The 22,765-nt window shown below is 40.2% G+C and overlaps 1 protein-coding gene across 4 annotated transcripts in view; it reads right to left on the minus strand.

Moving 5' to 3' along the window:
• Positions 1-22,480, minus strand: part of gabra3 (gamma-aminobutyric acid type A receptor subunit alpha3) — a 120,980-nt gene extending 98,500 nt beyond the window's left edge. For 2 of the 4 annotated variants that reach the window (XM_065963152.1, XM_065963151.1), the window contains exon 1: positions 21,727-22,480. The gene's annotated coding sequence lies outside the window, so the exon portion shown is untranslated. The remainder of the gene's footprint in view (positions 1-21,726) is intronic. The other 2 variants (XM_065963154.1, XM_065963153.1) reach the window with 1 other exon arrangement.
• Positions 22,481-22,765: the final 285 nt, after the last annotated feature.

The raw sequence follows: 22,765 nt of genomic DNA on the forward strand, positions 1-22,765 counted from the left end.
CCAACTGCCTCTCAAACCTACCTGGAAATATACATCTTACATAAGTGAACCATTGATTTAATGTACTGTAAATGGCATCTATCGAAACCATAAAGGTCAAACACTGCTTACCTCAGCAGGGACCAACTTTACCCGACCAACTGGTTGGGTAAAGAAAAAAAAGAAGGAATTCAAATGCTTGATACCAAGTAGAGATAAAATGTTCCACACAGAACAGATACAAAACATCTCCAGCATTATTTATTTGTTGGTCTATTTACAAAGCTGACCCAGACTGTACAGGTTTTTAGGTCATAAAGTGAGTCTGAAATGTACCAGCATTAATATTTCAACAGAACAGTCCATTCACAGGACTGGCAGATAGTGTTGTGAATTCATCAGAGGAACAGGGTATGAAAGGATAAGGGGGCACAGGGTAAACGTCTGTCTGGCTTCATCATGTCCTCTGAGTCTAGAGGTTTTATAAGATTTTAAACGCACCAGTGAAAGAACATGAGATGGGCTGTTTGTTCTCTTATGGGACATTCATGTCACCACCATCAATCAAATGTTCTGCACATCACTCTGCATCAGTAATGTAACAAAGATGGTCTGTGCATGAACATGTCAGGTGTCCCTTAGAGTTATAATTCACTGTCCCTCCTTGGTGGCCATCTTTTGAGCCATACTTGGAGAGTGTGGATGGCAAAGCTGTAATCTGAAATGTATTTACTTCTATTAGATTGTTCACCTTTTTATTCGTTCATTGTGTCTAGTGGATGAGGTTCCTGGCTTTGGTGTTCCTCTGACTTTTCCTCTAGAGTACCAGTCCACCAGCAGGTCTTTTGAATTACTTTCCCCCTGAATTTTACATCAAGAGTCAAACTGTCTAGTCAAACTTTTGTAGTCAGACTGCAGCCCAACAGTAAAAAGCTTTTTTGGAGGCAAGCCGACCCTCTTGGCCTACATCAGCCTGCCACGCACATCAAAACCTGAACCTGAACCAAAATTAGATAGCTATGAGATGGCCCTGCCTGTCTTCTATTTCCACCAGTAAGTCAAAGTTTTTAGTCATCTGCTGACCTATTTCAACCAAAGTCTGTTTAAAAAAGTGTGTTTTAGTCACAGTTATGTAAACAGCTAGGTTATTATCCCACTTTGAGGCCTTAAGGTTTAACATTTTGGCCATTGCCATCATGTTTTGGGTGCCAGATGTGACCTTATTTAGTAGACATGATTGAAACACATTGTAACGACTATCAGTGTTGAGAGGGACCCCAACATCTAAACCTGCAGTTATCCTCAGTGTTACTCTATATGGGACTTGAATTTACAAAACGAACATCACGCTATATGAAGAATACTTCAAACTTGCCAAGACCATACATTTACAAGAACATGTTTACTAGCTGTAGATTTTATACAGTCATTTTAAAAGACTTCAAAAAGAAATCCCAATGGCTTTGTTTATCCCAATAGTAATATTTTAGATTTGACAGTTGTGGTTTTGAATGTCACAATTGGATGTATTGCCAGTATATATGGTAAAGACATTTGCATATCCTTTAAAAGGAACTATCATGAATTTAGTCAACCCTTTTATTTTCCTCTGAGGATATCCTCAGTTCAACTTTCTCAGCATACAACAATGTTTGCATGGACTACCCCCCTGTATCCAATGAGTAACAAGTAAAGAGAAAAGGTCATGGATTTTGGACAGGATTTTAAAGGATGAACAGGTCTACACTAGAGACCGTAAATATTAATGGGTGAAGCCTGAGTGACGTCATCCATCTGTTACTGCAGGGCGCTCTGGAAGCTCATGGGTTGCAGCCGCTATGCTGGAAATCCTGTCTCAGCCTAACTTTCAGACAACCTAACGACAGGCTGAGAGCTGGAGCTGAGGAGGGTTTTAAGCCTCCTGACAAAACCGCCTGTCAATGCGGTCTGCCTCTCCACTAACTAAGTATACCCCGTATGGTTCATAAAATCCAAAAGGATGCGTTTAAAAACAAAAAACAAAAGACCCTACTGGTGTGCCGATGAGGACAATAACTAATCACACCAATATTGTTTTTGTACCAGGCTGTACACATTATTTTCTTCTGTAAGACAGGGTTTTTAAAATGGGTTGTGTATGAGACTTCCGGGGCTCTTGAAGCCAGCCTCAAGTGAGCACTCGACAAACTGCAAGATTTTGCACTTCCGCATTGGCTTCCTTTTTTAAACACCGGAGTTTGCCGGCTGCTTGGTCTAAACATAAAAAAAGTGGTGTCAAAAATAAACTAAAAACTACTGAAGCCATCATGTAGATAGTTTTGCAAATGATTCCTTTCAACATGTTAGAATCAACAAATCATATCCTGTTAATGCTAAATCGCACGTAAAGCTGCTGCCCACTGGAGCTGACCGTGTACTGTCTGCTTATATTGAATTATCTAAACAATATCTAAACAATATTTTGTTTTGTCATGGTTGAATCATTTATTAGCTTACTCCTTAAAAGTAAACGTTGGCTATTGTGATGAACCTGGGTATGCACATTAGAAAAGTATTTAGATCATGTAAACAACAATCCTTTGACAATCTAACATCTTACTTACTGTATTTTTAGTAAGAGTCAAGTGGCTCTTAAACACCAACACAGCCTTTTCAACCTAAGAGTACGTGTCTGAAGTGGCTTGATCAGTGGCTATCGATCACACTAATAGACAAAATATTCATGTGCAGGCTGCAGGATTCAGTTTAAGTAGAAGCAATAGTCATTACTAACGTGAATGACAGCTATATAGCCTACCTGTAATTGGAATGCAAGGTTTCACTCTGTGGTAATAGCTTTACAAAGAGCAGTAGAGTCCAGCACATGCACCAGACTGGCCTCACGGAATAATTTAGACCATAAATCAAACATCCACACTGTGGTTCACCTTGAGGCTCTATAGTATTGTCTTTGCCACTTATAGAGGCTTGAAATGGTGCTGAATAAGTGTGCTTGGTTTCAGTTTCTATCCAAACAAGGTTATAAACTTTGTGTGTTTAAGACTGTACAATACAACAACGTAAGCTATACAGAGATTTTTAAACCATTTATGACTAACAAATATATTTGATATGTATTGTAAAAACCCACAGATATAAAACAAGTTATTTATAGAAGCTATCCAGACATGTGGCTACACATTAAATAAATCTAATGTTTAATTTTCAGATCTCTATTATTACTCAAATTCAAATAACTTTATTTATCCGTTAGGAACTTCAGTCACTTAAGTCACTGAGGTTCAGATTATTGGGAAAAGCTTGTACATTAAGACAAAGACGGAGATTGTTGGTGTAAATTAGTGTCAGGATTTAGATATTAGATTTAAAAAAAAAGATTTAAACAGTCATACATCATGCTACCTGATTAGTAGAAAAATGTACAACAATGTCAATACCACACTGATCGCAGTTAAACATTTTTTTCTTTTTAAAAAAAGAAGTCAAAGATTGAAATACCTAACCTAAAGTTTTTGGTGGAAAACCCCCACTTTTTTGACCAACATCAAACATAAGCCATTTAAAAAAATCTTGCACTGTTGTCTCATGCCTCATACACTGAATTTCAACAATGATGGAAAAAAGTTGACAAATGGTTTTGTTCAAAGCTCAACATGTACTTAATAGTGCTATAAATTCAAAAAGGTATTATAATAATAATAAATGAATACATTCAGATTCAGTTTAGCGTGAAACAGGAATAACTAACAGAGCAATGAAAACGTCTGGCAATATCATACTGTACAGATTGTTTTTCAGCTTACAGTGTATTTAATAAATATGGAAGAAACCAGTTAGTGAAATTTCCACTTCATCAGTTTGACAAAATACCGTTGGACATTTGAGCATTCTTCTGAAATGTGTTATCTTTTCACATATTGAATGATTTTAAAAGATTTGAACTGAAAAATCTATATACTGATGTTATATTTTGTGACAGGATTTGTGCAGATGTTTTCATTTTAATGTTCGATGGGTTCCTTGTACAAGCTCTTAGGGGTGCACCATGTGCATTTTGCATGTACATGTCTCCCTCTGTCTTATTTTTGTTCTTATTTCTTCTGCACAAAAACACAAATGAATAATCAGTCGATTCAGAGCCATATGTGTTATTAAAACAGTCCATATACATTGAAGAAATACTGTCACTTCACTGGATTTTAAATAGGCAATTCATATTTAAACTTATCTTCGTTCAGCCAGATATGGAGGCGTTTGTGCTCTGGGCGGGAGTTGGCCACCCATCCCCCCCTCACCCCTCCACATGACATGGAGGAATATTACTGATGGTGTTCCTCTCTGAAATACACGGGCCGCAAGAAATATTTAATCTTATCTGGAAAGCAGAAACTGTATATCAAAAAATAAAAGACCTGACGCTGCAAGTGTGAATCCCACATATCTGGTCTCACATATCAAGTTTCATTACCTTCTTATTACAGCACACAGATGGATGGAGGACATGTTAAAATATGATCCATGAATGTTGGTACAGCTCAAAAACACCTGCCCATAAATACATTCATGGCTTCTCCAGAATCTCCCTCCATTGTTAGCGAGATAATAATCAGCTTCTCTCTGATGGAATGAGGTGGGTGCGTCTCTGAGCAGGCGTGTGATCAGCTCAAGGTACTGATGTGAGTCTCTGTGGAGAAGATGTTTACTGGGCCTCTTTGTGTGGCCAGTAGGATCCCACTTAGAATGAATGATGGCAGCTGTGAGGGAGCCTCTGGCAAGTGTGACTCCCAACTATGGCTGCATGCTCTCATGTAGCGTATAGAGCCAGCTGCTCAGCCTGTGTAGCACTCCACTGAGCATGACTGATTGTGGCTGAGGTAAGCACGTCTCTGGCGATGGCGATGCCGAACGCTGAGAGGGTGAGTGCCACTATGGCTAGAAAGTAAGGCAGATGACAGCAAACAGTGGCCCGGTGCAGCTGGCCACTTGCACCGTGGCTACATGAAGTGTGACTGAGGGCCTGTGACGAGAATAATGCTGGGTGCCCTGTGTGGGCTGCTGCTGCTGCACAGGCAGACAGAGTGTGGTGAGAGTGATTGTAGTGATCAAAGCAGCTTTGACTGCTGGTGCAGCAAGTTATTACCCTGGTGGAGTTAGCTGGTCGGGCAGAGGGCCGTGATGAACAACAAGTGAGACCGACTGCAGCTGGAGAGAGCAGTTAAGCTTTGTTAGTGCTACTCTGTTTGTTTCAAGCAGCAGTGTGCGTGAGACTGATAAGATGGGCTCCTGCAGCCTGGACACACACTGGTGAGTGTGTTTCTGGTTTTAATGTTTCCGGTTACTAACAGGGCCAGCAACTCACTTGTTTTCTTCTGCAACAAGAGACAAATGTCACTAAGGCCCATTTCACACATGCTCTGCATTCCTAAAAGGTTTCGGAAATAACCTGGGTAGGTTGCGTGCGAAATGCCAATCTTTGAACGTCTTCATGCAGGTTTTAAGCAGACTTTTTCCTGCCTGCCCCTAGCTATAAGTCTGTCTGAAGTTGGCGGGGAGATGACGTGTTAACGCATCCGATAAAAGGTCTAGAACATTCACGGAGAGCGAGTGGGCGGTGAAAGATTTTGTTCACGTTGAGCAGAGTTTTGCTGTTTTATATTCACTGCTTGCCTCAGTATCCAGTACATTATTCACCAAGTTTTGTTTAAATTGTGGACACATGTTGTAATGGTACTAACCAAGAAAGAAACAAATGTTACTGAAGGCTCCTTCTCCTATGAGCACACATCGGACTCTCTCCTGCTCTGTGAGAACGGTCATAAAATCTCATCTGATTGTCTGAGAATTGTCTGGAGTTCATGTGTGAAAGGGGCTTCAGGCTAGGTCTGTGGAATTAATGCAATATGCTCAGTGCAATATATGAGACTTTGCAAGATACACATTGCAAAAGTCTTAATTTATAAGACATCATTTCATGAAAACAAACATGCTTTCTCACTCAGCATATGACATTTTACCCATTGGATAGAGGGCTCACATCATTTTAATGCAGTCAGATGAGGGTCAATCTGGCTATCAGCTACCCTCAGATTAATTGGTGCTGATTGAGCGGTTAAATGAGGCTGCTTTTTGGGTTGATTTAAAATTCAGGAGGAACAGGTCGCATACATATACACAGGTATTTTTGTAAAACATGAAGGAGAGCAGATAGATATAAAAACTGTGTTTGTCCACTTTTTAGTTTTTGTTAATTAATTGCAGTTCATATTGCTGCAAGCCCGCTTCAGGCAACTTAGATTTAAATGACAGAGGATTTTACAAGTAGAAGCGATTTAAAATATATCCAACATGTAAAATGCTATCAATCTAAAGTGGAGGCTTATTATATTTCAAAAGGGAAAAAAAGGCATGTATGAGCAGATTCAAACAGATGTCTGATTGTCACATCTTAATATTACATCATAGCTGGCTCAGCACTGATTAGAGCCTCTACACTCATCACTGGCACAGCTATCTGACATCATGTCTCCCAGCTATCTTCAACCTCAACTTCCATCTTAAAAATAGATTTGTAGGACAAGTGACCGACTCGTATGAAAAGACAAATCGAGCTGTGAATTGATTTCTGGAGCTGACAACTTGCTCACTGATCTATTGTCACAATTAATAAAGGCTGGACTGACGCATGCTACTGCTGGTTTGAAAAGCTTTACAAAGTGGGATCGTGCTTCAACAGTATACATGCATAAAAACGATATATTTTACAAATTTTATCTATTGTTTGTGATTGACGACATCGTAAATCTACATGGTTCTGCCTTTAACTTTTGTGACAATCATTTAAAAAAAACGTAAGCACAACAGCTGTGCCTATGAAAGCTTGTTCTGAATATCAAACAAAGCATGTATGTATGTTTTGCAGCTCAAAAAAACTTGTACACTGGCTTCAGTAAGAACCCTACATTCAGTCCCTGCCTAAAACGCTTTGTTTCTGCTGCTGTCTCTTTAAGGCCCCCTCCCTATGTGCCTACTTTCTTCTGATTGGCCAGCTCTCTGGAAGCCTTCCAGGTGGGCAGAATGCTGCAGGGTTGATGGGGGGGGCTTCTTGTGTGTTGGTAGAACAGCCAATGAAAACGTCTCCACCTGCCTCGTGAGAGGCCTGAAGACGCCTTGTGAATGTCCCGCAGAACTCTCGTGTGATTTCGCAGAACAAGCCGCTTAGTGCATTCTGCAGACTTATCCTGGGACAGACTTCCTTTGCCCACGTTTGACACGGTCATCCAGCATTGGAACACCATAGGTGAGTTTTAAAATTGCGATCGACATAGTAGGTCACCTTTAAAGATGCACCAAATGAATAAAACTCATTTATCAGGAAAATGGGTTTGTCAAGACTGGAAAGAGAGAGTCGAATAGAAGTTTTTCAGGATTAATAGTCACATTAAAACTTGCCCAAAGTAACTTTAAAAAGTAAGTTCAATAAAAGTGACTGATTAAACCTTTTTCAAATAACTCCTGCTGAAGTCTTGAAGTCATCATCGGGGTACACTGAGGGTTTGTTTCTAAAAAGCAAAGCAGCTTTCATTTATTTTGGTACCACTGATATACATAATAAAATAAAGTCAGAGTGTGGTCTCAAAATAAATGGCAGCCGACACTCCCAACAAAGTGGAGAGGACTTTCAGTTCTCGAGGCACGGCTCACGGTGAATATAATGTTCTTATCGCTCTCTCCTCTGAGTTCAAAGACGTGAATGTTTAAATGTGCTGTGCTTCAGAAAAACAGAACATCAAGGAGCACCGCTGTGGTCCACATGGTAAAAAAAAAACAAAAAAAAACAGTATTTAATAATAATGGAATATAAAAGTGCTATTATTAAAAAAGTCATTCTGAATACAATCCATAACATTCACTGAATAAAACATGTAGACATTCACAGTGGAGGATTGAATGCAGGTATTGTGAGGAAATAATTAGCTGGACCTTGGCTCTTTTCAGTGGCCTCTGCAGTTGATTGAAAACCTTTCATGTCCCACCAGCCTGAATTATGAAACTTACTGCAGACTCTACTGTAAGAGCAACATTATGTAACTGTTTCACTTTAAAATAACAGCTACAGAATCATACTGACGCTGACTGACACTGGCATGAAACAGGAAGACTGGTGCCTCTCTCATTCCCTTTGCGTGCCCAGAACACCTCTTCTTGCACTACATAACTTAGGTGGAGCGGGTTCGATGTCCTCGGAGAAATACGGTGCTGCTTTCAGGCAAAAATCCCTCAAGGAAAAAGCCTCCAGTTACTGGTCTTACCTCGGTATTCTTGGAATGGGCACAGTGGTAGAGGGGAAGAAAACATTAGCTGTTATCACATATGCACTCCTGAAATTATCTAGATGATTTCAAGAGGACTGCTCCCAAAACCCGCTGATCTGGAAATATGCACCTCACAGCGGGGGGCCTGTCCATGTTGGACGGGGTGGGGTGGGGTGTCTCTCAGGGCAAGACATGAAGTCTGCTAAATGGCAAAATAATGACAATATTTGCCTTCATATCAATGTTATGTGTAGTTCGATAGAATCACAATATGAACAAAAGTGCAGACAACAACATACTAACTAAAAATGTAATGCAGCCGTTTAATTACGTGCAAGGAGTTTGTAGTGGTCGTGTGCAAACAGTCTATGGTTTTGCATCGATCACAGGCAATACATTTCACCACCCCCTCCCACTCACCCAAGATGAATTCTCCGGTTAATGTCCTGCTGCGTTTCCACATCAGCTCATCTTGACTTTCTGTGGAAAAAATACCAAGGGGTTTTGCCGCAAAACACCAGGTAAAGTCTAATTGAAAAATGTGTCTGTTTGTGTTTACACTTACAGCACATCATGCAAATCTGGAGTTTTCTTCAAGTGTGAAAGCCCTAAAAGTGGACGTTAATGTGAAAATTAAAACAAGAGCACCCCTGCTTTTCCAGTAGCATGCTGTTTTGTTTTGCTTAAGTTTGTCCACAGTTGCCCCGATAAAGTATTTACAGTACATGAAATACGCACAAAATCCCAACACACAACTACCTTCTTTCCAACATTGCAGCCTTTGTGTAATCTTCTGCTGTGCAAAGATTTTGGGTCAGTAGAGCCAAAAATGCATCTTGGCTTTCACACTGCAAAACTTGATAGTGTGAAAGTACGAGTTCTGGACTGTAGCCCGAAATCTTGGACTTCCCTCTCTTTTGTTTGCGAGACAGTGAATTGAAATCTGAAACTGTGGTTATGCCAAGTCACAAACAGTAACAGTGTGTGCATGCTGTTGCTTTTATATGTCAGGACACTGTACTTTTTTTTATTGTTAAAAGATCCTCTTAATGAAAGACAACTCCAAATACCAGGAAATAACCCCTCCAACACACATTACCATGCACAAGCAAAATAGTAGCCACCATTCAACAGAAAACCCAGAGTCTACTGAGACTACTGCAGAAACAATTGATGAATCAATAAGTCAACTGAATGGCAATAACTGGTAGTAATGGTGTTCATTGATTATTTGTTTTGTGTTACTTGTTAAACATATTGTCACTACAGAGTTTGGGTTTGAAGCATTGTACTGCTAGAGGTGCGTTTGTTTTCATGCGCTTTCTTTGACAAGACTTCAAGGCCAGTGAAAATCCAAAAATATATCTAACACTGAGTTTGTATTCGCTCAGTCTGTTCTGCTTTTTTCTTCCTTTTCCTCATCCATTATTGAGAAGTTGGCAACCTTACCTCTTGAAAACCCTGACCGATAATCCACACACAACACTGAACAAAGAGCACCAAGTCTTTCAAGTTGAGTGTGTGAGTGTGACTGTAATGTAATACTGAAGTTTGCTGCATTGAATCAGCCAACAGAAACAGGAAATAAGAAGACAGGAAATACCAATTGAATAGACTTTTACGAGGCAATTAAGATTTATATCCCCAATATTAGGCCATTAAATACATATTGGAAATGTGACAAACTTGACATGGATCTGGGTAAAAAAAGCATTTAATACCAGTAAATTTGGCACCTGATTAATGATTACATGAACACCACAGCTATTATGGATAACAGTTAATATGATCTGGTTTAAAAAATGTTCCTTAAATTTAAGGGTGAATGTCATAAACAGTATATGCACATTAGGGTGTAACAGAATGTGTATTCGTCCTGAATGTCTGAATGTTTCCTTCCATGCAGTCATATGATAAATACGTCTGACTGGAGATTAAAAGCAGTCCCATGAGTCGATGTTCACACACCAACCCATGTGGTGGTAATGCTTGTAACTATTTGCTAACTGCTATTAAACAGCGAAGGCAGAAGAAGAACAAGCAGACGCCACAAAACCCGAGAAGAAAAAGTAGCAGCAAGATGACACAGCAGCTGTAAGACTCCCCTGCTTCTTTAAATCAAATGTGTGGGGAAATTTCAGTTAGCACTGTGGTTTGTAATTGGAAACTCATAGAATGTGCTAATGAATTTTAGACGGCATCAACCAGATGTGCCGATCACCAGAGCTTGATGTGAAAGCAGAGACAGTCGAGGGCAGCACCAATGCTGGTTGCATATTTCAACAGTTATGGGCCCATAAGCTCTAGCAGAGGACCTCAGCTTCAAGTATTTATTAAAAGGGCCCAAGCCTCATTACAATGTCTCGTACCTTTCGCCCATGATGTTATTTATTTCTGTGTTGCTTTCTAGTTTGCTTTATTTTGTTTCTTTTTACTCTCAGTTTTTTAATCCTTAATAAACTCCAGGCTGTATCAGCAATCACAGGTAAATAACACTCGATTGAGCAAACTATAACTAGCATTACCGTTGGTTATAATAACCTCGAGATACTTAAAACATTACATTGGGGATTTCTGGTTCCATTTTCCTGTTGTAACATTCTCCCACCCAACCATGAAACCAAAAGAAACATCCAAGGACTAAACACAGGCCGTTAATGATTGACTATAAATGAAAAGAGAAAGTGACAAAAGATGTAGCTACCAACTGGAAAGTGACTGACAACATGTAGTCAGCCGTGGGTAATTCCTAGAATGGGTAGAAATGTTCTACCCGAAGTGTTATCAGCAGACTGCTCTCGTGATTATAGAACAAACAAGTACGTGAGGGGAAGAGTGCAAATGAGGGGAAATGTATTCTACAAAGCAATAGCAAATGGACACAGATTTTAAAAAAAGCACACATAATGCAATGCAATTAAGTGTCCTCAGGCATTGCTGAGATATTAAGCTACTGAGAATTGGACACAGGCGTAGTCACTATGACCTCCACCTTTGACATTTGATCAAGGATGAAGTCAGTTCATCTTTTTTGTGCAAAATTAGAAGACCTTCCTCCAGGTGTTCCCCCAGAAATCCCCCTGACAATTACGAGAGAGAAAGAGACAGAAGGACAACTCAAGACATAATTTCCTTGGCTGGGGCGTTCACTGATGTATAAAAGTGTCCAAATAGTCATAAAATCATCCTCATAATAATCATTGGTGATATATTTACTTAGAGCACCATGGACAGCGTCAACCCTGCAGTCACATGAAACTAAACAGTTGCTGCTGCATGCAATAAAAGAAGAGCTGTGACCGCTAGTGCATCAAAGTAAATGAATGTCCGACTGTTTTGATCAGGCGGCCATGTTCCCAGAATCCTGTGACAGGTTTCTCGGGAGGACAGTCTCACTGCTGCGAGTCACCCTGTCCACACAGATAACTGTGTTTACAATCCTGGCAGGAAGTCAAACTCATTCAAGGTGGGTGTCAGAGTCTGACAAAGTTGTCTCTCTGCTTATTCGTGATGTTCATGGATATGCATCAAGGCAGAAACAAGGACTGACTGTCCAGCTCATAGACAGAACAGTTTCAGTATTTATGCTTCCTTCTTTCACCTTAAAGGCTTACTATGCGATTTTCACACTTAAACACAGCAGAAATCAAGTATATCCTCTGAAAATAACTCTGTGAGTCATGACTGTCTACAATGGGTGTGACACCCGAGTCCCGCTGTCTGCGATGCTTTCCGAGCTTTCACTTTGTTTACATCGCCGGGATGGCCGGCCAGCTCATCCCATCGCGTATAAAAGTTGTTTAATTGAGGGCAACATACTGTACTCACTGCTTAACTGCAAAATTTACTTTCATTTTTAAATTTGCATAATCCCTGAAGATTAAGTTAAACATATATAATATATGGACCATCTTCTTTCCTCCTGTTATAGCAGAGTCTGTTCTGATGGAATGACAAACTGACTCTACGCTGACAGCGGTGACATTTGTTGGCAGACGACATTTATTTTCATTTGAGGAGATGAGAGAGTCTTTGGGCGGCTACAGTTTTAGGATTACCTGAGGACTGAATCAGTATTCATAGGAATGCCCCTGAGCGGCTGTAAAGGTCCTCTACAGGTGATTTCAGTGCACCAGAAGCTGCAGTTCATGTCTGTAGAGTAGTGTTCGTTTACAGGCAGGATGCAGTACAATGTTTAATAACAGCTCTTCTAGCAGGCTGGTACCAAACAGCCACACAGTTTGTATGATATTCTGTTGATGTATATAGTCTCTACAATCCCCTTTATGGTCTGTATGTATAACATTGATTTTCATTGTAAGTTGTGAAAACTTCATAGTTGCAAATAGAAAATACTGTAAATGAAATTTAAATGATGTAATAATAGAACTCACAATGACTACTTTAAAGCTGCAGTGTCCACTTTATCGTTGAACCGTAAAGCTGCCGCAACAAGCTTTTAAGAGAGGTAAGATACTGACCGTCCTGTTTTTGCATCTTGGCACTGGATGCTTGTTTCTTATTGATTTTTATAACTGCTAATGTTTTGTTTTTTTTGTCTTTGGATGACCTGATCCCAAGGTCCCGAAACTTAAGATTGTTTATTTCCTGCCTGAAATCCTCACACAGGAAGGAGCCTCCTGACAAGGTTGAAGACTAAAAGTAAGCGCGCTGTTGCTCTCAGGTCTCCATAGCTTACAAGTTTCCAACAAAGCGACATTGCAATTAAAGCCTTTTTATCACCTCTGTTGTTGAACCTTTTTTGCATCCCTGCTGCCTTCTCTGATCTCACTATTTTGCATTTGTTATCCCCAGGACTCCCTCTGTTTATTGAGGCATTTACATTAGTCAGTCATTACAACCTTGACTAACAGATTCCCCATGGCCAATGCAGAAAATCTGATACTTATTGTTTTTGACAGGGAACAATTTATGCTCTTATTTAAACTGTAAAATCCCCATGTGCATTTAAAGATAGATTCCAATAACTATCATCACACCTACACCGTGTTTGAGCATGGAGACGCAACAGTGATGTAAAATAATCCCTGTGAAGAAAATGTCTCTGAGCTCTACCTGCTGCAATAAAGAGTAGGCTGAGGCAGCATGAGGGAGCCCAAACGTATCATTCAAAATGCCCACAATCCTCTGACAGCCTGTGATTAAGAAAAAAAATAATGCTATGTTGTCAGTATTGAGCTGCTGATTTCTGTGCCTTTTTGTACTTTGAGATACATTAAGAACATTTCACTCCTCTGCAGAAGGCTATAGGCCGTGCAACAGTGTACAATCAACTTGTCAGCTGGATATATGACACTGTGATGAAACGTATCTTATTCTGTAAAAACGTATACTGCAACAGAGGAAACTCATTTTACTGGCCACTCAAAATAGTTGCACAATCTCACAATTTACAATATATACAGTTAATGATATGTGGCCCATCATTGGGCCGATATGGGATTTATTGGGCAATATCGATACTGATATTGGGGAGAAATAAATTCTTAGACTGATATATCAACAGTTATCTTTCTTTGATCTTTAGAGATCGTTTGATTTAGAAATAAACACATTTATTCATTGATCCCTAAAATGCTGTCATTATAAACTCGTGAAAAAGATTTAGAATTAAGACAAGATAACAACAGTTCACTGAAACACACATTTTTACTTAGAAATTAACATTTATGAATAAACTACATGAAAATAAATAATGAAATTATACTGAAAAACCCTTCTTTTTCAGCATATATTAGACATATTATCGGCCAGCCGTTTAATCGGTCAAGCTCTAATCAATGTTTTGTTCGACTGTTTTTTTCTCTCACTGTGTTGGTTACTTTTCATATGGATACAACAGGAAACAAGAATTCTCAACAGAGGGGGGAAAACTATTGTACAGGAAGTTATGCAACCATGTGAGGCTTTAAAATCCCTATGTCCCTGTAGACCCAAACACACCAGAAGTGTGCCACCACTCCCTCTGAACACACAGCTATGTGACAGCAATCTCTGCCATGTACCTTGATACAAGAGATATGCACCTGCTGTCTTTGCAGATAACCTTGAAGCGCTGTTTTTTTAACGAACCTGGACCGGGAACAGAATTTGACCGCTCATTATCTTTGACTTGAAAAGCCTAAAATACCTCTGCCAACTTCGATCAAAAGATCGTTATTTAATGCTGTATTCACTTTTGTGCCAGGGGAACGCATTAATGCATAACTGGAGCAATAATTTACTTTGTTTTTAAAAAGGTTGAGCAATTTTACCCGATATAGTTACTTGTCCTGATATGAAGCTTCAGGCTCCTTGGCAGAATCTGACATTTAAGAGATTTTGATCGTCAACCTTAAAGGTCACAGGAAACCCTGAAGACTTAATAATGAGAGTAGGTCAAAATAAGTGGTTGCAAGGTGGCTCTATATTCTCTATAATGTCCATTTACAAACAGGTTTAAAAAGGAACGTTGGAAATTAAATGTGAGACTGGCTTGTTCAAACAGTATCTGCAGTACAGATTTCATCATGGCTTCAATCTAAAATCTTAATTTAAAGGCTGTTTGAGCTGTTGTTTCATGTTTACAGAACACGGTTCTGTGATAGAGCTATCAGAAACAAAGGATGAACATCTGCTGTGAACACAGATCCTGAGCACAAGTGTTCTGAAAGGATTAATCTTCCTGATAAATTAAGAGGCAATTCAGTGAGCTTAATGATGATCAGTTTAAAATTCTGTCTTTGTATTTTTGTTTTTCATTTAGCCACCAAAATATTACATCTAAAGGAGTTCACTATCACACAAATTGTATTTCTTCACTGATCTAATCTCAATAGTCTCAGTAGACCAATTTGAACTTTGCCAAAAGCTCCAACATTCTTCCATCAGGCAATAAGTGATGATTTGCACTGCACATAATGTACAAGTCGGAAAGAAATGTGTGCAGTTTTGGCAAGCAGTGAAAGTCACAAAATTACTCGGCTGTACATTCACATGAGACCGCTCTTTCCAGGAGTCCTTCATCTCTGCCAGAAAAAAAGCTATCCAAGTAATCTGTTTGTGGAGATTCTACCTAACAAATCAAAGATGTGGTGGGAAATTTGTGAAGGATTAAGATCAGCGACAATCACAGAAAATGATCATTTATCAGCGGGGGGTCTGGAGGTAACAGTTATTCCTACGTGAAGCGAGCTGCAGTGATTAATTCTCCCGCACATAAATGGGGGAATGATGGGAGCCAGAGGATGAATGAGGTTAGTAAAATTCCCAGAAGCAGAAAATATGTTGAGAAATTCAGAGTAATGTAGAAGCACTCCACAACCTTAAAATATTGAATTTCCTCACTCGGTCTTACAAATTATGTTTGGTGGTGCTGGATTTCTGGAGTCAGCGTGTCTCCATTTCTCCTTCTCTGTATTAACCCAGCAGGGACTCCTTATTGTCCTGCTTTGTTCCACTTCTCATTATATTTAACCCATGTGAAGCCACACTTTAAATGTTCCCCTCAAAGCCCCTTGGTCATGACTGACATGATCATGGTCCAGGCTTCAATATACTTAGAGGGCTGGGCTGATTACTGCCTGTCAGCTGTTATCATCATCATCATCAGAGTGCAGCTTTATGTCTGAGCCTCAGTGCATGTTTACATCTCAAATCATGCTTCCATAGGGCTCTCTCTCTCTCTCTCTCTCTCTCTCTGTCTTTGTGTTTGTATGCACTGTGGGGCTGGGCTATATGGCAAAGAACTGTGTCACAACAGTTTATCTATGTTGATTAGTATTCATAGCTCTCGTGATTTATAATATGATAATTCTGCCAGTATAAGGACTATCCTGGTGATGTTTGGAAACCAGATGGTTCATCAGTAAACACTTCAATGTATGGGTCGCAGATGGCCTAGCGGTTAGGTTACGCCCCATGTACGGAGGCCATAGTTGTCCAAGCGGGGGGGCCCGGGTTCAAGTCCGACCTGTAGATCCTTTCCCGCATGTCATTCCCTGCTCGCTCCTGATTTTACTTCTCTCTCCTCTGTCCTATCAAAATAAAAGCAAAAAGCCCGAAAATAAATCTTAAAAAAAAAAGAAACTTCAATCTATATTGTATTAACATAAGCATATTGTTGAAGGCTGTTTGCTATTTTATAAGGCAGATAAAACCATGCTTAAACCATGGAGCTTAAATAGTTTTTATGTTAAATATCAGTGAATCCTCCACACTCGTATGTACATCTAAGGTGCTGAGAGCTGAGCTGCAATTCACATTACCTCAGCTTGTTCCAGCTGGGGTTCCTTCAGTGATCTTCCATGAAATGGTTTTAAAGTGAGCAGAATTATCTGTAAAGATCTCCCCTTAAAAAAAACAAACATGTGAGAACTTTCTTGAGAAACGTTGATCAAACAGGCTTCATGAAAGGTCGATATAGCTCAGGGAATTTACTATTACACAATTTACATTTAACTCCTGGTTCTTCAGACTTTCTCACCTCAGGTAGAATTTTATCTCTCCTTTCCATTTAAAGGCATTTGATCAACTTTACGGGACTAGCTCTGGACCCTACATATGGGTCTTGGTAAACAATTTATGAAATACATTTCAGTTCTCAATACTAATCCAGGTGCACAAATGTTATCAGACAAGACCTGCTCAACATATATTCCCATTTCCAGAAGCTCTTGTCAGGAATGCCCACTGTCTGCACAACTTTTTGTTTTATCCCTCGAGCCACTTGCAGAAAAAGTAAATTAAAAAAAATCCTAACTACCAATAAAGATATGTGCACAGGATTTATTTAACAACTATAATTAGATATAGGCTTCAGTTAATATAATCTCCTCTATGTCAGTTATGTTCAAACAGTCGTATACGTTCTTTTACACATATCTTTGGATATTGCTCATTTCTTCAACTCTCCCCTTTCTATGTAGCTATTTCTTTAAATGGTCACTCACCAGAGAGATAAAAGAGCGGTTAGCATTTGGTTGTGTACTGTCTGTAAGTGTATGTATGTGTACTTGTGGTTATATAGAAATAACAATATATAGGCTATTATGTTCATGAATTGTTCATACAGATTAAGATACATATGCAAACCACTCACACACATGCTCTAAATAAAGTTTAAAAAAATATATATATATATTTATTTTGACCTGAATGATAGTTGATACTATGATTATGTTCAAACTCACTAAATGAGCTTTCTGTTTTCATTTCTAAAAATTCATGTATGTTAAAACTCTCTGAAAACTCAATTAAAAATGACTACAAAAAAGATTTGTAGTAATAACACTAGACAAGAGACTTTCACATCAAGATCCAGTGTCTCTCCAGAGCTGCAAAGGTCTCCTCGTCTTCAAAGAAACACAACAGACCCGGTAAAAAAAAAAAAAATGTTTTTAACGATGAACGAAATGTTTTTAGGTTAAAATCAGGTTCTTAATGACACCCTTGACCAGACTTTGCTCAAAAAAGAGCAGCAAGCTGAGCTTCAATATGAGCTCATCCTGTTTTCTAAAGTCAGCTTGACCAAATCGTTCCCTCAGCATTTAACTGGGAGCTCAAATAAATAAATAAATCACAATTATTTTGACAAGCAGCTAATAATCAAATGGCTGGTAAGGGGGCTGCTAGCCGAGCTGCCACTTATGTCGTCAAATTAGATATTTTTTGTAACAATTTTGTGACATAAAATGTCCCCAGTCTTTGAAAGATAACTTTCAATGGGATTTAATTTCAACTCCCTTAGATCCCACTAAGGGAGACCCACCGTCTATTATGTAGATCTCCACGCCTCATCAACAGCTCAAACAATGCTTTAGCAGTGAGAAGTGAGCGTTTACTTCATGTGCAAGCCAATATGAACTCAATAGTCAGTGTCGCTTAGTCTAGTGTGCGATTGGTATTTTCAGCCATCAATATCAAGTAAAAATGTCGAAGGCTTTTGCCGTTGATATTAAAGAAAATTGCATGGCGATCCTCTATCGAGCTTGTATTATCTCCCAGCCCTTGTTGACTTGCTGTTGCTCAGTGGAGAGTAACCTTTATGTAGCATGTCGAGCCATTTCCAAAATATGTTGTGAACATTAACACTAATTTATGACCAGAATATTTGCATAATGCTAGAAAAACTAAATCAGTGCTCTCCCTCAACACTTTGGGAGACATTACCCTCATTTATTTTGTAATCACTGGGGATACTTTGCATTTTACTGCATCATGCCTTACTGTGCCTCCAGGAACAATATGGAAATTGTAATCCCTGCAACTATCTGCCTTCATCTGTGCTACACGTTTTATTTGCCTGCATCCTAACACACAAGCCGAAGAATGGCAATAACGAACAGATCCTCTAATCGCGCCACTTCAGACGGAGCAGGTTGACGAAGTCACACAAGCACAACATATCCATCTGCAGCTCTTAGAAAAAAAAAAGGCAACACCTTCTCTGTCAACAAAATCTGCTCCGCTTGACACGTTCCCTGCTGGACAATAAATCTGAGTTTGCTTCCTCTCCCCCACGCAGCCATACACCGTGAAAAGCAGCTCTGTGTGTCTCAGCAGACGAAGAAACTGGCTGAGAAAAAGTCATTTACTTGTGGTCACACTCATAAGTCCAAGGAGTCATCGCATTATGAGCCCCATAGCGTGCAGGCTGAGAGATGGCGGAGGGGGGGGGGGTTAGGGAGGCTGCGAGGAGCTACAGATGACTGTGCAGTACATCAAATAAGAGGTGTGGTGAAAACATAAATATGTGATGTGCAGGGGGGGAAAATAACTTAAAATGTGGCAAGCAGGAGGACAGACAAAGAAAAGACATGCTCGTAACCTTGATCTGGAGGATGTCCAGCAATTAAGAGCAGAGCACAAACTTTGATACCAGCTGGATGAAAACATGAAAAGATGAAGCCACTAATAGGTCTTCTTTTTGTGTGGTGTCGGCTTGTTAAATCTGTCTTATTACCTGTGTAATATGTTTTTATATGCCTGATTTAAAGCTTCAAAACCAAGAGTTTTTTCATGTTTTTACAAATGTAGTTATTTATTGCAAACTTATTTGTACAGCTGGGACGATATGCTTTATTGCCGATTCAATCTTTGCATATTGTGATACAACATGTATTGTGATCTAATACCATCAATGTTCTTTTCCTTTGTTTCTTACTATCCATCAAACAATAAACTGCAACATCCAGGCAATCTGTTCACAAAAAAAATCACTTTCTCTGTGATCGTCATCTGACAAGCAGCTGTTTTCTTTGTTACCTGGGCAACAAGTCCCGCCCACGTACATGAATGGCTGCCCGGAGCAGCGACATCAGCACCAGAGATGCGTCAGTAGTATGTAGCACCATTAAGGCTGAAAAAACACTAAAACAAATGCGCTGAACGCTTTGAAAAAAGACGCTGGATGCACATGCTGCCGATTTCGCTCTCTTCTTGGAAACAGATCTGCAAAGAGATAGAAGGACTTTTATGTAGCGTGGAAACTTACCAAAGGCTAACACTAGCGGGCTAACGCCTGAAACAAATATCCAATTACCAATTAATTATTATGGATCCAATGACCATGATCCACTTTTTGTTCATGGCATATGATGTTTTGTAGTCTTTCCTTAAAAAACTGAATGTTCATTGCGTAAAGCTCATAAGCTAATTAGCTATCTTATCTGCTAGCTGCTCACCGAGGTGAGACACTTGTACAACTCTCCAGTGGTTATCTTCTTTCAATTAAGATAGAGAGATAGCTAATTTCACTGTTAATAAAACTTTCTTCATATAAGTTGGTTCAGTCAGAAAGACTGATGGACAGTTTTGGCTGCTCTCGGGTCACGTGCACTGTTTTTATGTTAACAGATATTACGTCAAGATTACCAAGCTCAGGGAAAATAATGGCTTTTAAATCATCTCATGAAACTTATTTCATACTTACTTATTTATGTAAGTAACATTTAGTATGTAAATCAATGTCACCCCCTACGGATTTTATTGCCTTTGCAATGCAAGTCTCTATATGGACCTTTAAAATATGAGATCAACAACCAACGCAGTACAAAAAGAGACAATACAAAACAAACCAACTCAGAAACAATACAGAGGGAACGATTCAATGTTTTATCTTGTCTGGTGTAGTGTCAATCAGAGCATTGTGCACACCAATGTATGTGGGCTCAGTTGAGTAGGCTACCTCGAACTGAACTAGATAGATAGAAACATTTTTCTGTCTATTGTTGTGACCCTCCTAAGAACAAAACAAGGCAACAGTCACCCTGAGCGTGTGTCTTGTCTGTGTGTTCTTTGTTCACCCATTTATACATGTCTTCAAGGGGGAAGTTATATGTATTACTGCAAGAGGTGAGATGTATTTTTCTTGCGTTTGAATTGTTAAAGCTGTTTGGTGTGATGTTGTGGAGACATCATTGCAGTTGAGCGTTGCTCAGCAGCATATGGCTATTGACATCCAACATGCCATGCGTGCTCACATAGAAGGGGGAGTGAGAGAGATATAGAGGGATTGTGCTTTTGCTAAAGGCAGGCTGGTGTCTCCTTGTACAGCAAAACAGTGAAAATTAGTTTAAATCTTTTAGAGAAACGAAAGTGTAAGGCTAAGTGAATGTTTGGCTACAGTGAATGTGTTTGCATCGGTCTATATCATGCTTTAGCGTCAGGAAAATGTACAGACTATAAAACATGAAACATAAACACGGTGACTGTCGTTGTCTTTGAGGGGAGGGGGGGGGGGGGCAGTAAGCTGCCACAGCCTCCACTGTACCGGGGCTTTCATTCAAGGTTAAGTTAGCCGGGGCTCAACAGTCTTGTCACAGGTTGCGGTAGCTCTCTCCTGACAGGATTTCCAGCAGCATGCTGGATCAGAGCACAAGCCCGGAGTTACAGTGAAGCAGGTGCGGATTTATTACGAGAAAACGTCACGCGCGCCTTCCTTTTAATTGCCCATTAGCGGGAAAGTATAACAATTATCGCTCGCGCAGTATTGTCGCATTGCATTCCGACTGTCCTGAGAAGTCAAGCCGGAGAGAAGCTTTTAACACCTCCATTATTACCTGAACTGAATTCCAATATATGCAACAAATCAAATCAATGAAAGACAAAAATGTGGCTTTGACCACCAAAACAATACTTTGAACAAGCCGACACGAGCTCTTTGATTGCGGGCAGCTGTGGCATGCAGCGCCGCATCCTCACATCAGCATCATTCCCAACATGAACATGCGAGGGAGACCTGTTAAGCCGTCAATTATACTGCGGTAGTTGTTGCATGTGAATGAAACATTGTCATGTGATACATTTCCAACCATCTCATGTAGTTCTCCTGACAGTGACATGTGTGTAACCCCATAAAACATGTCACATACACACCACACCACAGGTAATGACCACCAGCATTTAAAAAAAAAAAGAAGAAGAATAGTCTCACCAGCAGCAGCAGTGAAGGCTGTGTTCCTGCTCTCTCTTCTCTCTCCCGGCTGGCTTTCTTTGGAGTTAATGAGGTTCTGACGTTTGGTCCGTGTGTTTTCTCTCTCAGCTGTTACTCTCCACTGGGTTTGAATTTTTTTTCTCTTCTCTCCAGCGGTGAAATAATATGGGAAATAATCGGCGTCCTGGCGCACAGCTCTGCCCTCTTCAAACTAACCTTCCCGCCCCCCTCCTCTTACCCATCTCAGATTGGTGCCGATCAGGAGGGGCAAACCCTGAACCCGAGGGCTGCTTTACAGGCGGTGATCTGTCAAGAGGATCAATGCGCACATGGACACGCGGTGGACGTTTGCACTGTGAACCGAGCAGCTTGTCACTGATGCTCCGACAGCTGGATTGTTGTTTTCTCTCTCTCTGTCTCTCTCTCTCTCTCTCTCTCTCTCCCCTCTTCCTCGTGCGTTATTGCACAACCACCTCCGGGGCGGACAAAAAAGAAGAAGTGAGTGGGCCCACTTATTCAACGCGAGCCGCGGTTCGAGCACTGACGCAGGTGCCCAGGGTCCAACCAGGACTAACAGAGATGCCAAGCCTGCGAGCGGCTGCTGACAGTGATATAGCAATCTCATCTGAGTCATTGCAGTAGTAGGAAATGGGCACTCATAGTTTTCACTCTTGTGACCTTGGGGTGGGGTTGAGAGGCATCTAATCTGTGAGAGGAGCAGTGGGAAAATCAGTGAAGAGAGAGGAGGAGGGGTGGGGGGGGGAAACAAGACCTTTCACCTTCATCCTCAAAAAGGCGCTGCAAGGTGCCCTTGTGCAAAGCGTGTAATGTCACCTCTAACCCAACTCATGCAGCAGCAAATAAGACAAGACTGCACTTACACTGTGCCAACTCCCAGCTGTGTTTGTGGAGTGTTTGTGTGTGCAGCCCAAAGTCTGTGACCTGATTTTGTTCTCCATTTAATGTACAAGATGAAATAAAAAAAAAAAAAACAGCTGGCAAAAACAGACAACACTCGTGAATTCAAATGAAGTATGTC

This window comes from Labrus bergylta, chromosome 14, assembly GCF_963930695.1.
Source record: "Labrus bergylta chromosome 14, fLabBer1.1, whole genome shotgun sequence".
NCBI lineage: Eukaryota > Metazoa > Chordata > Actinopteri > Labriformes > Labridae > Labrus > Labrus bergylta.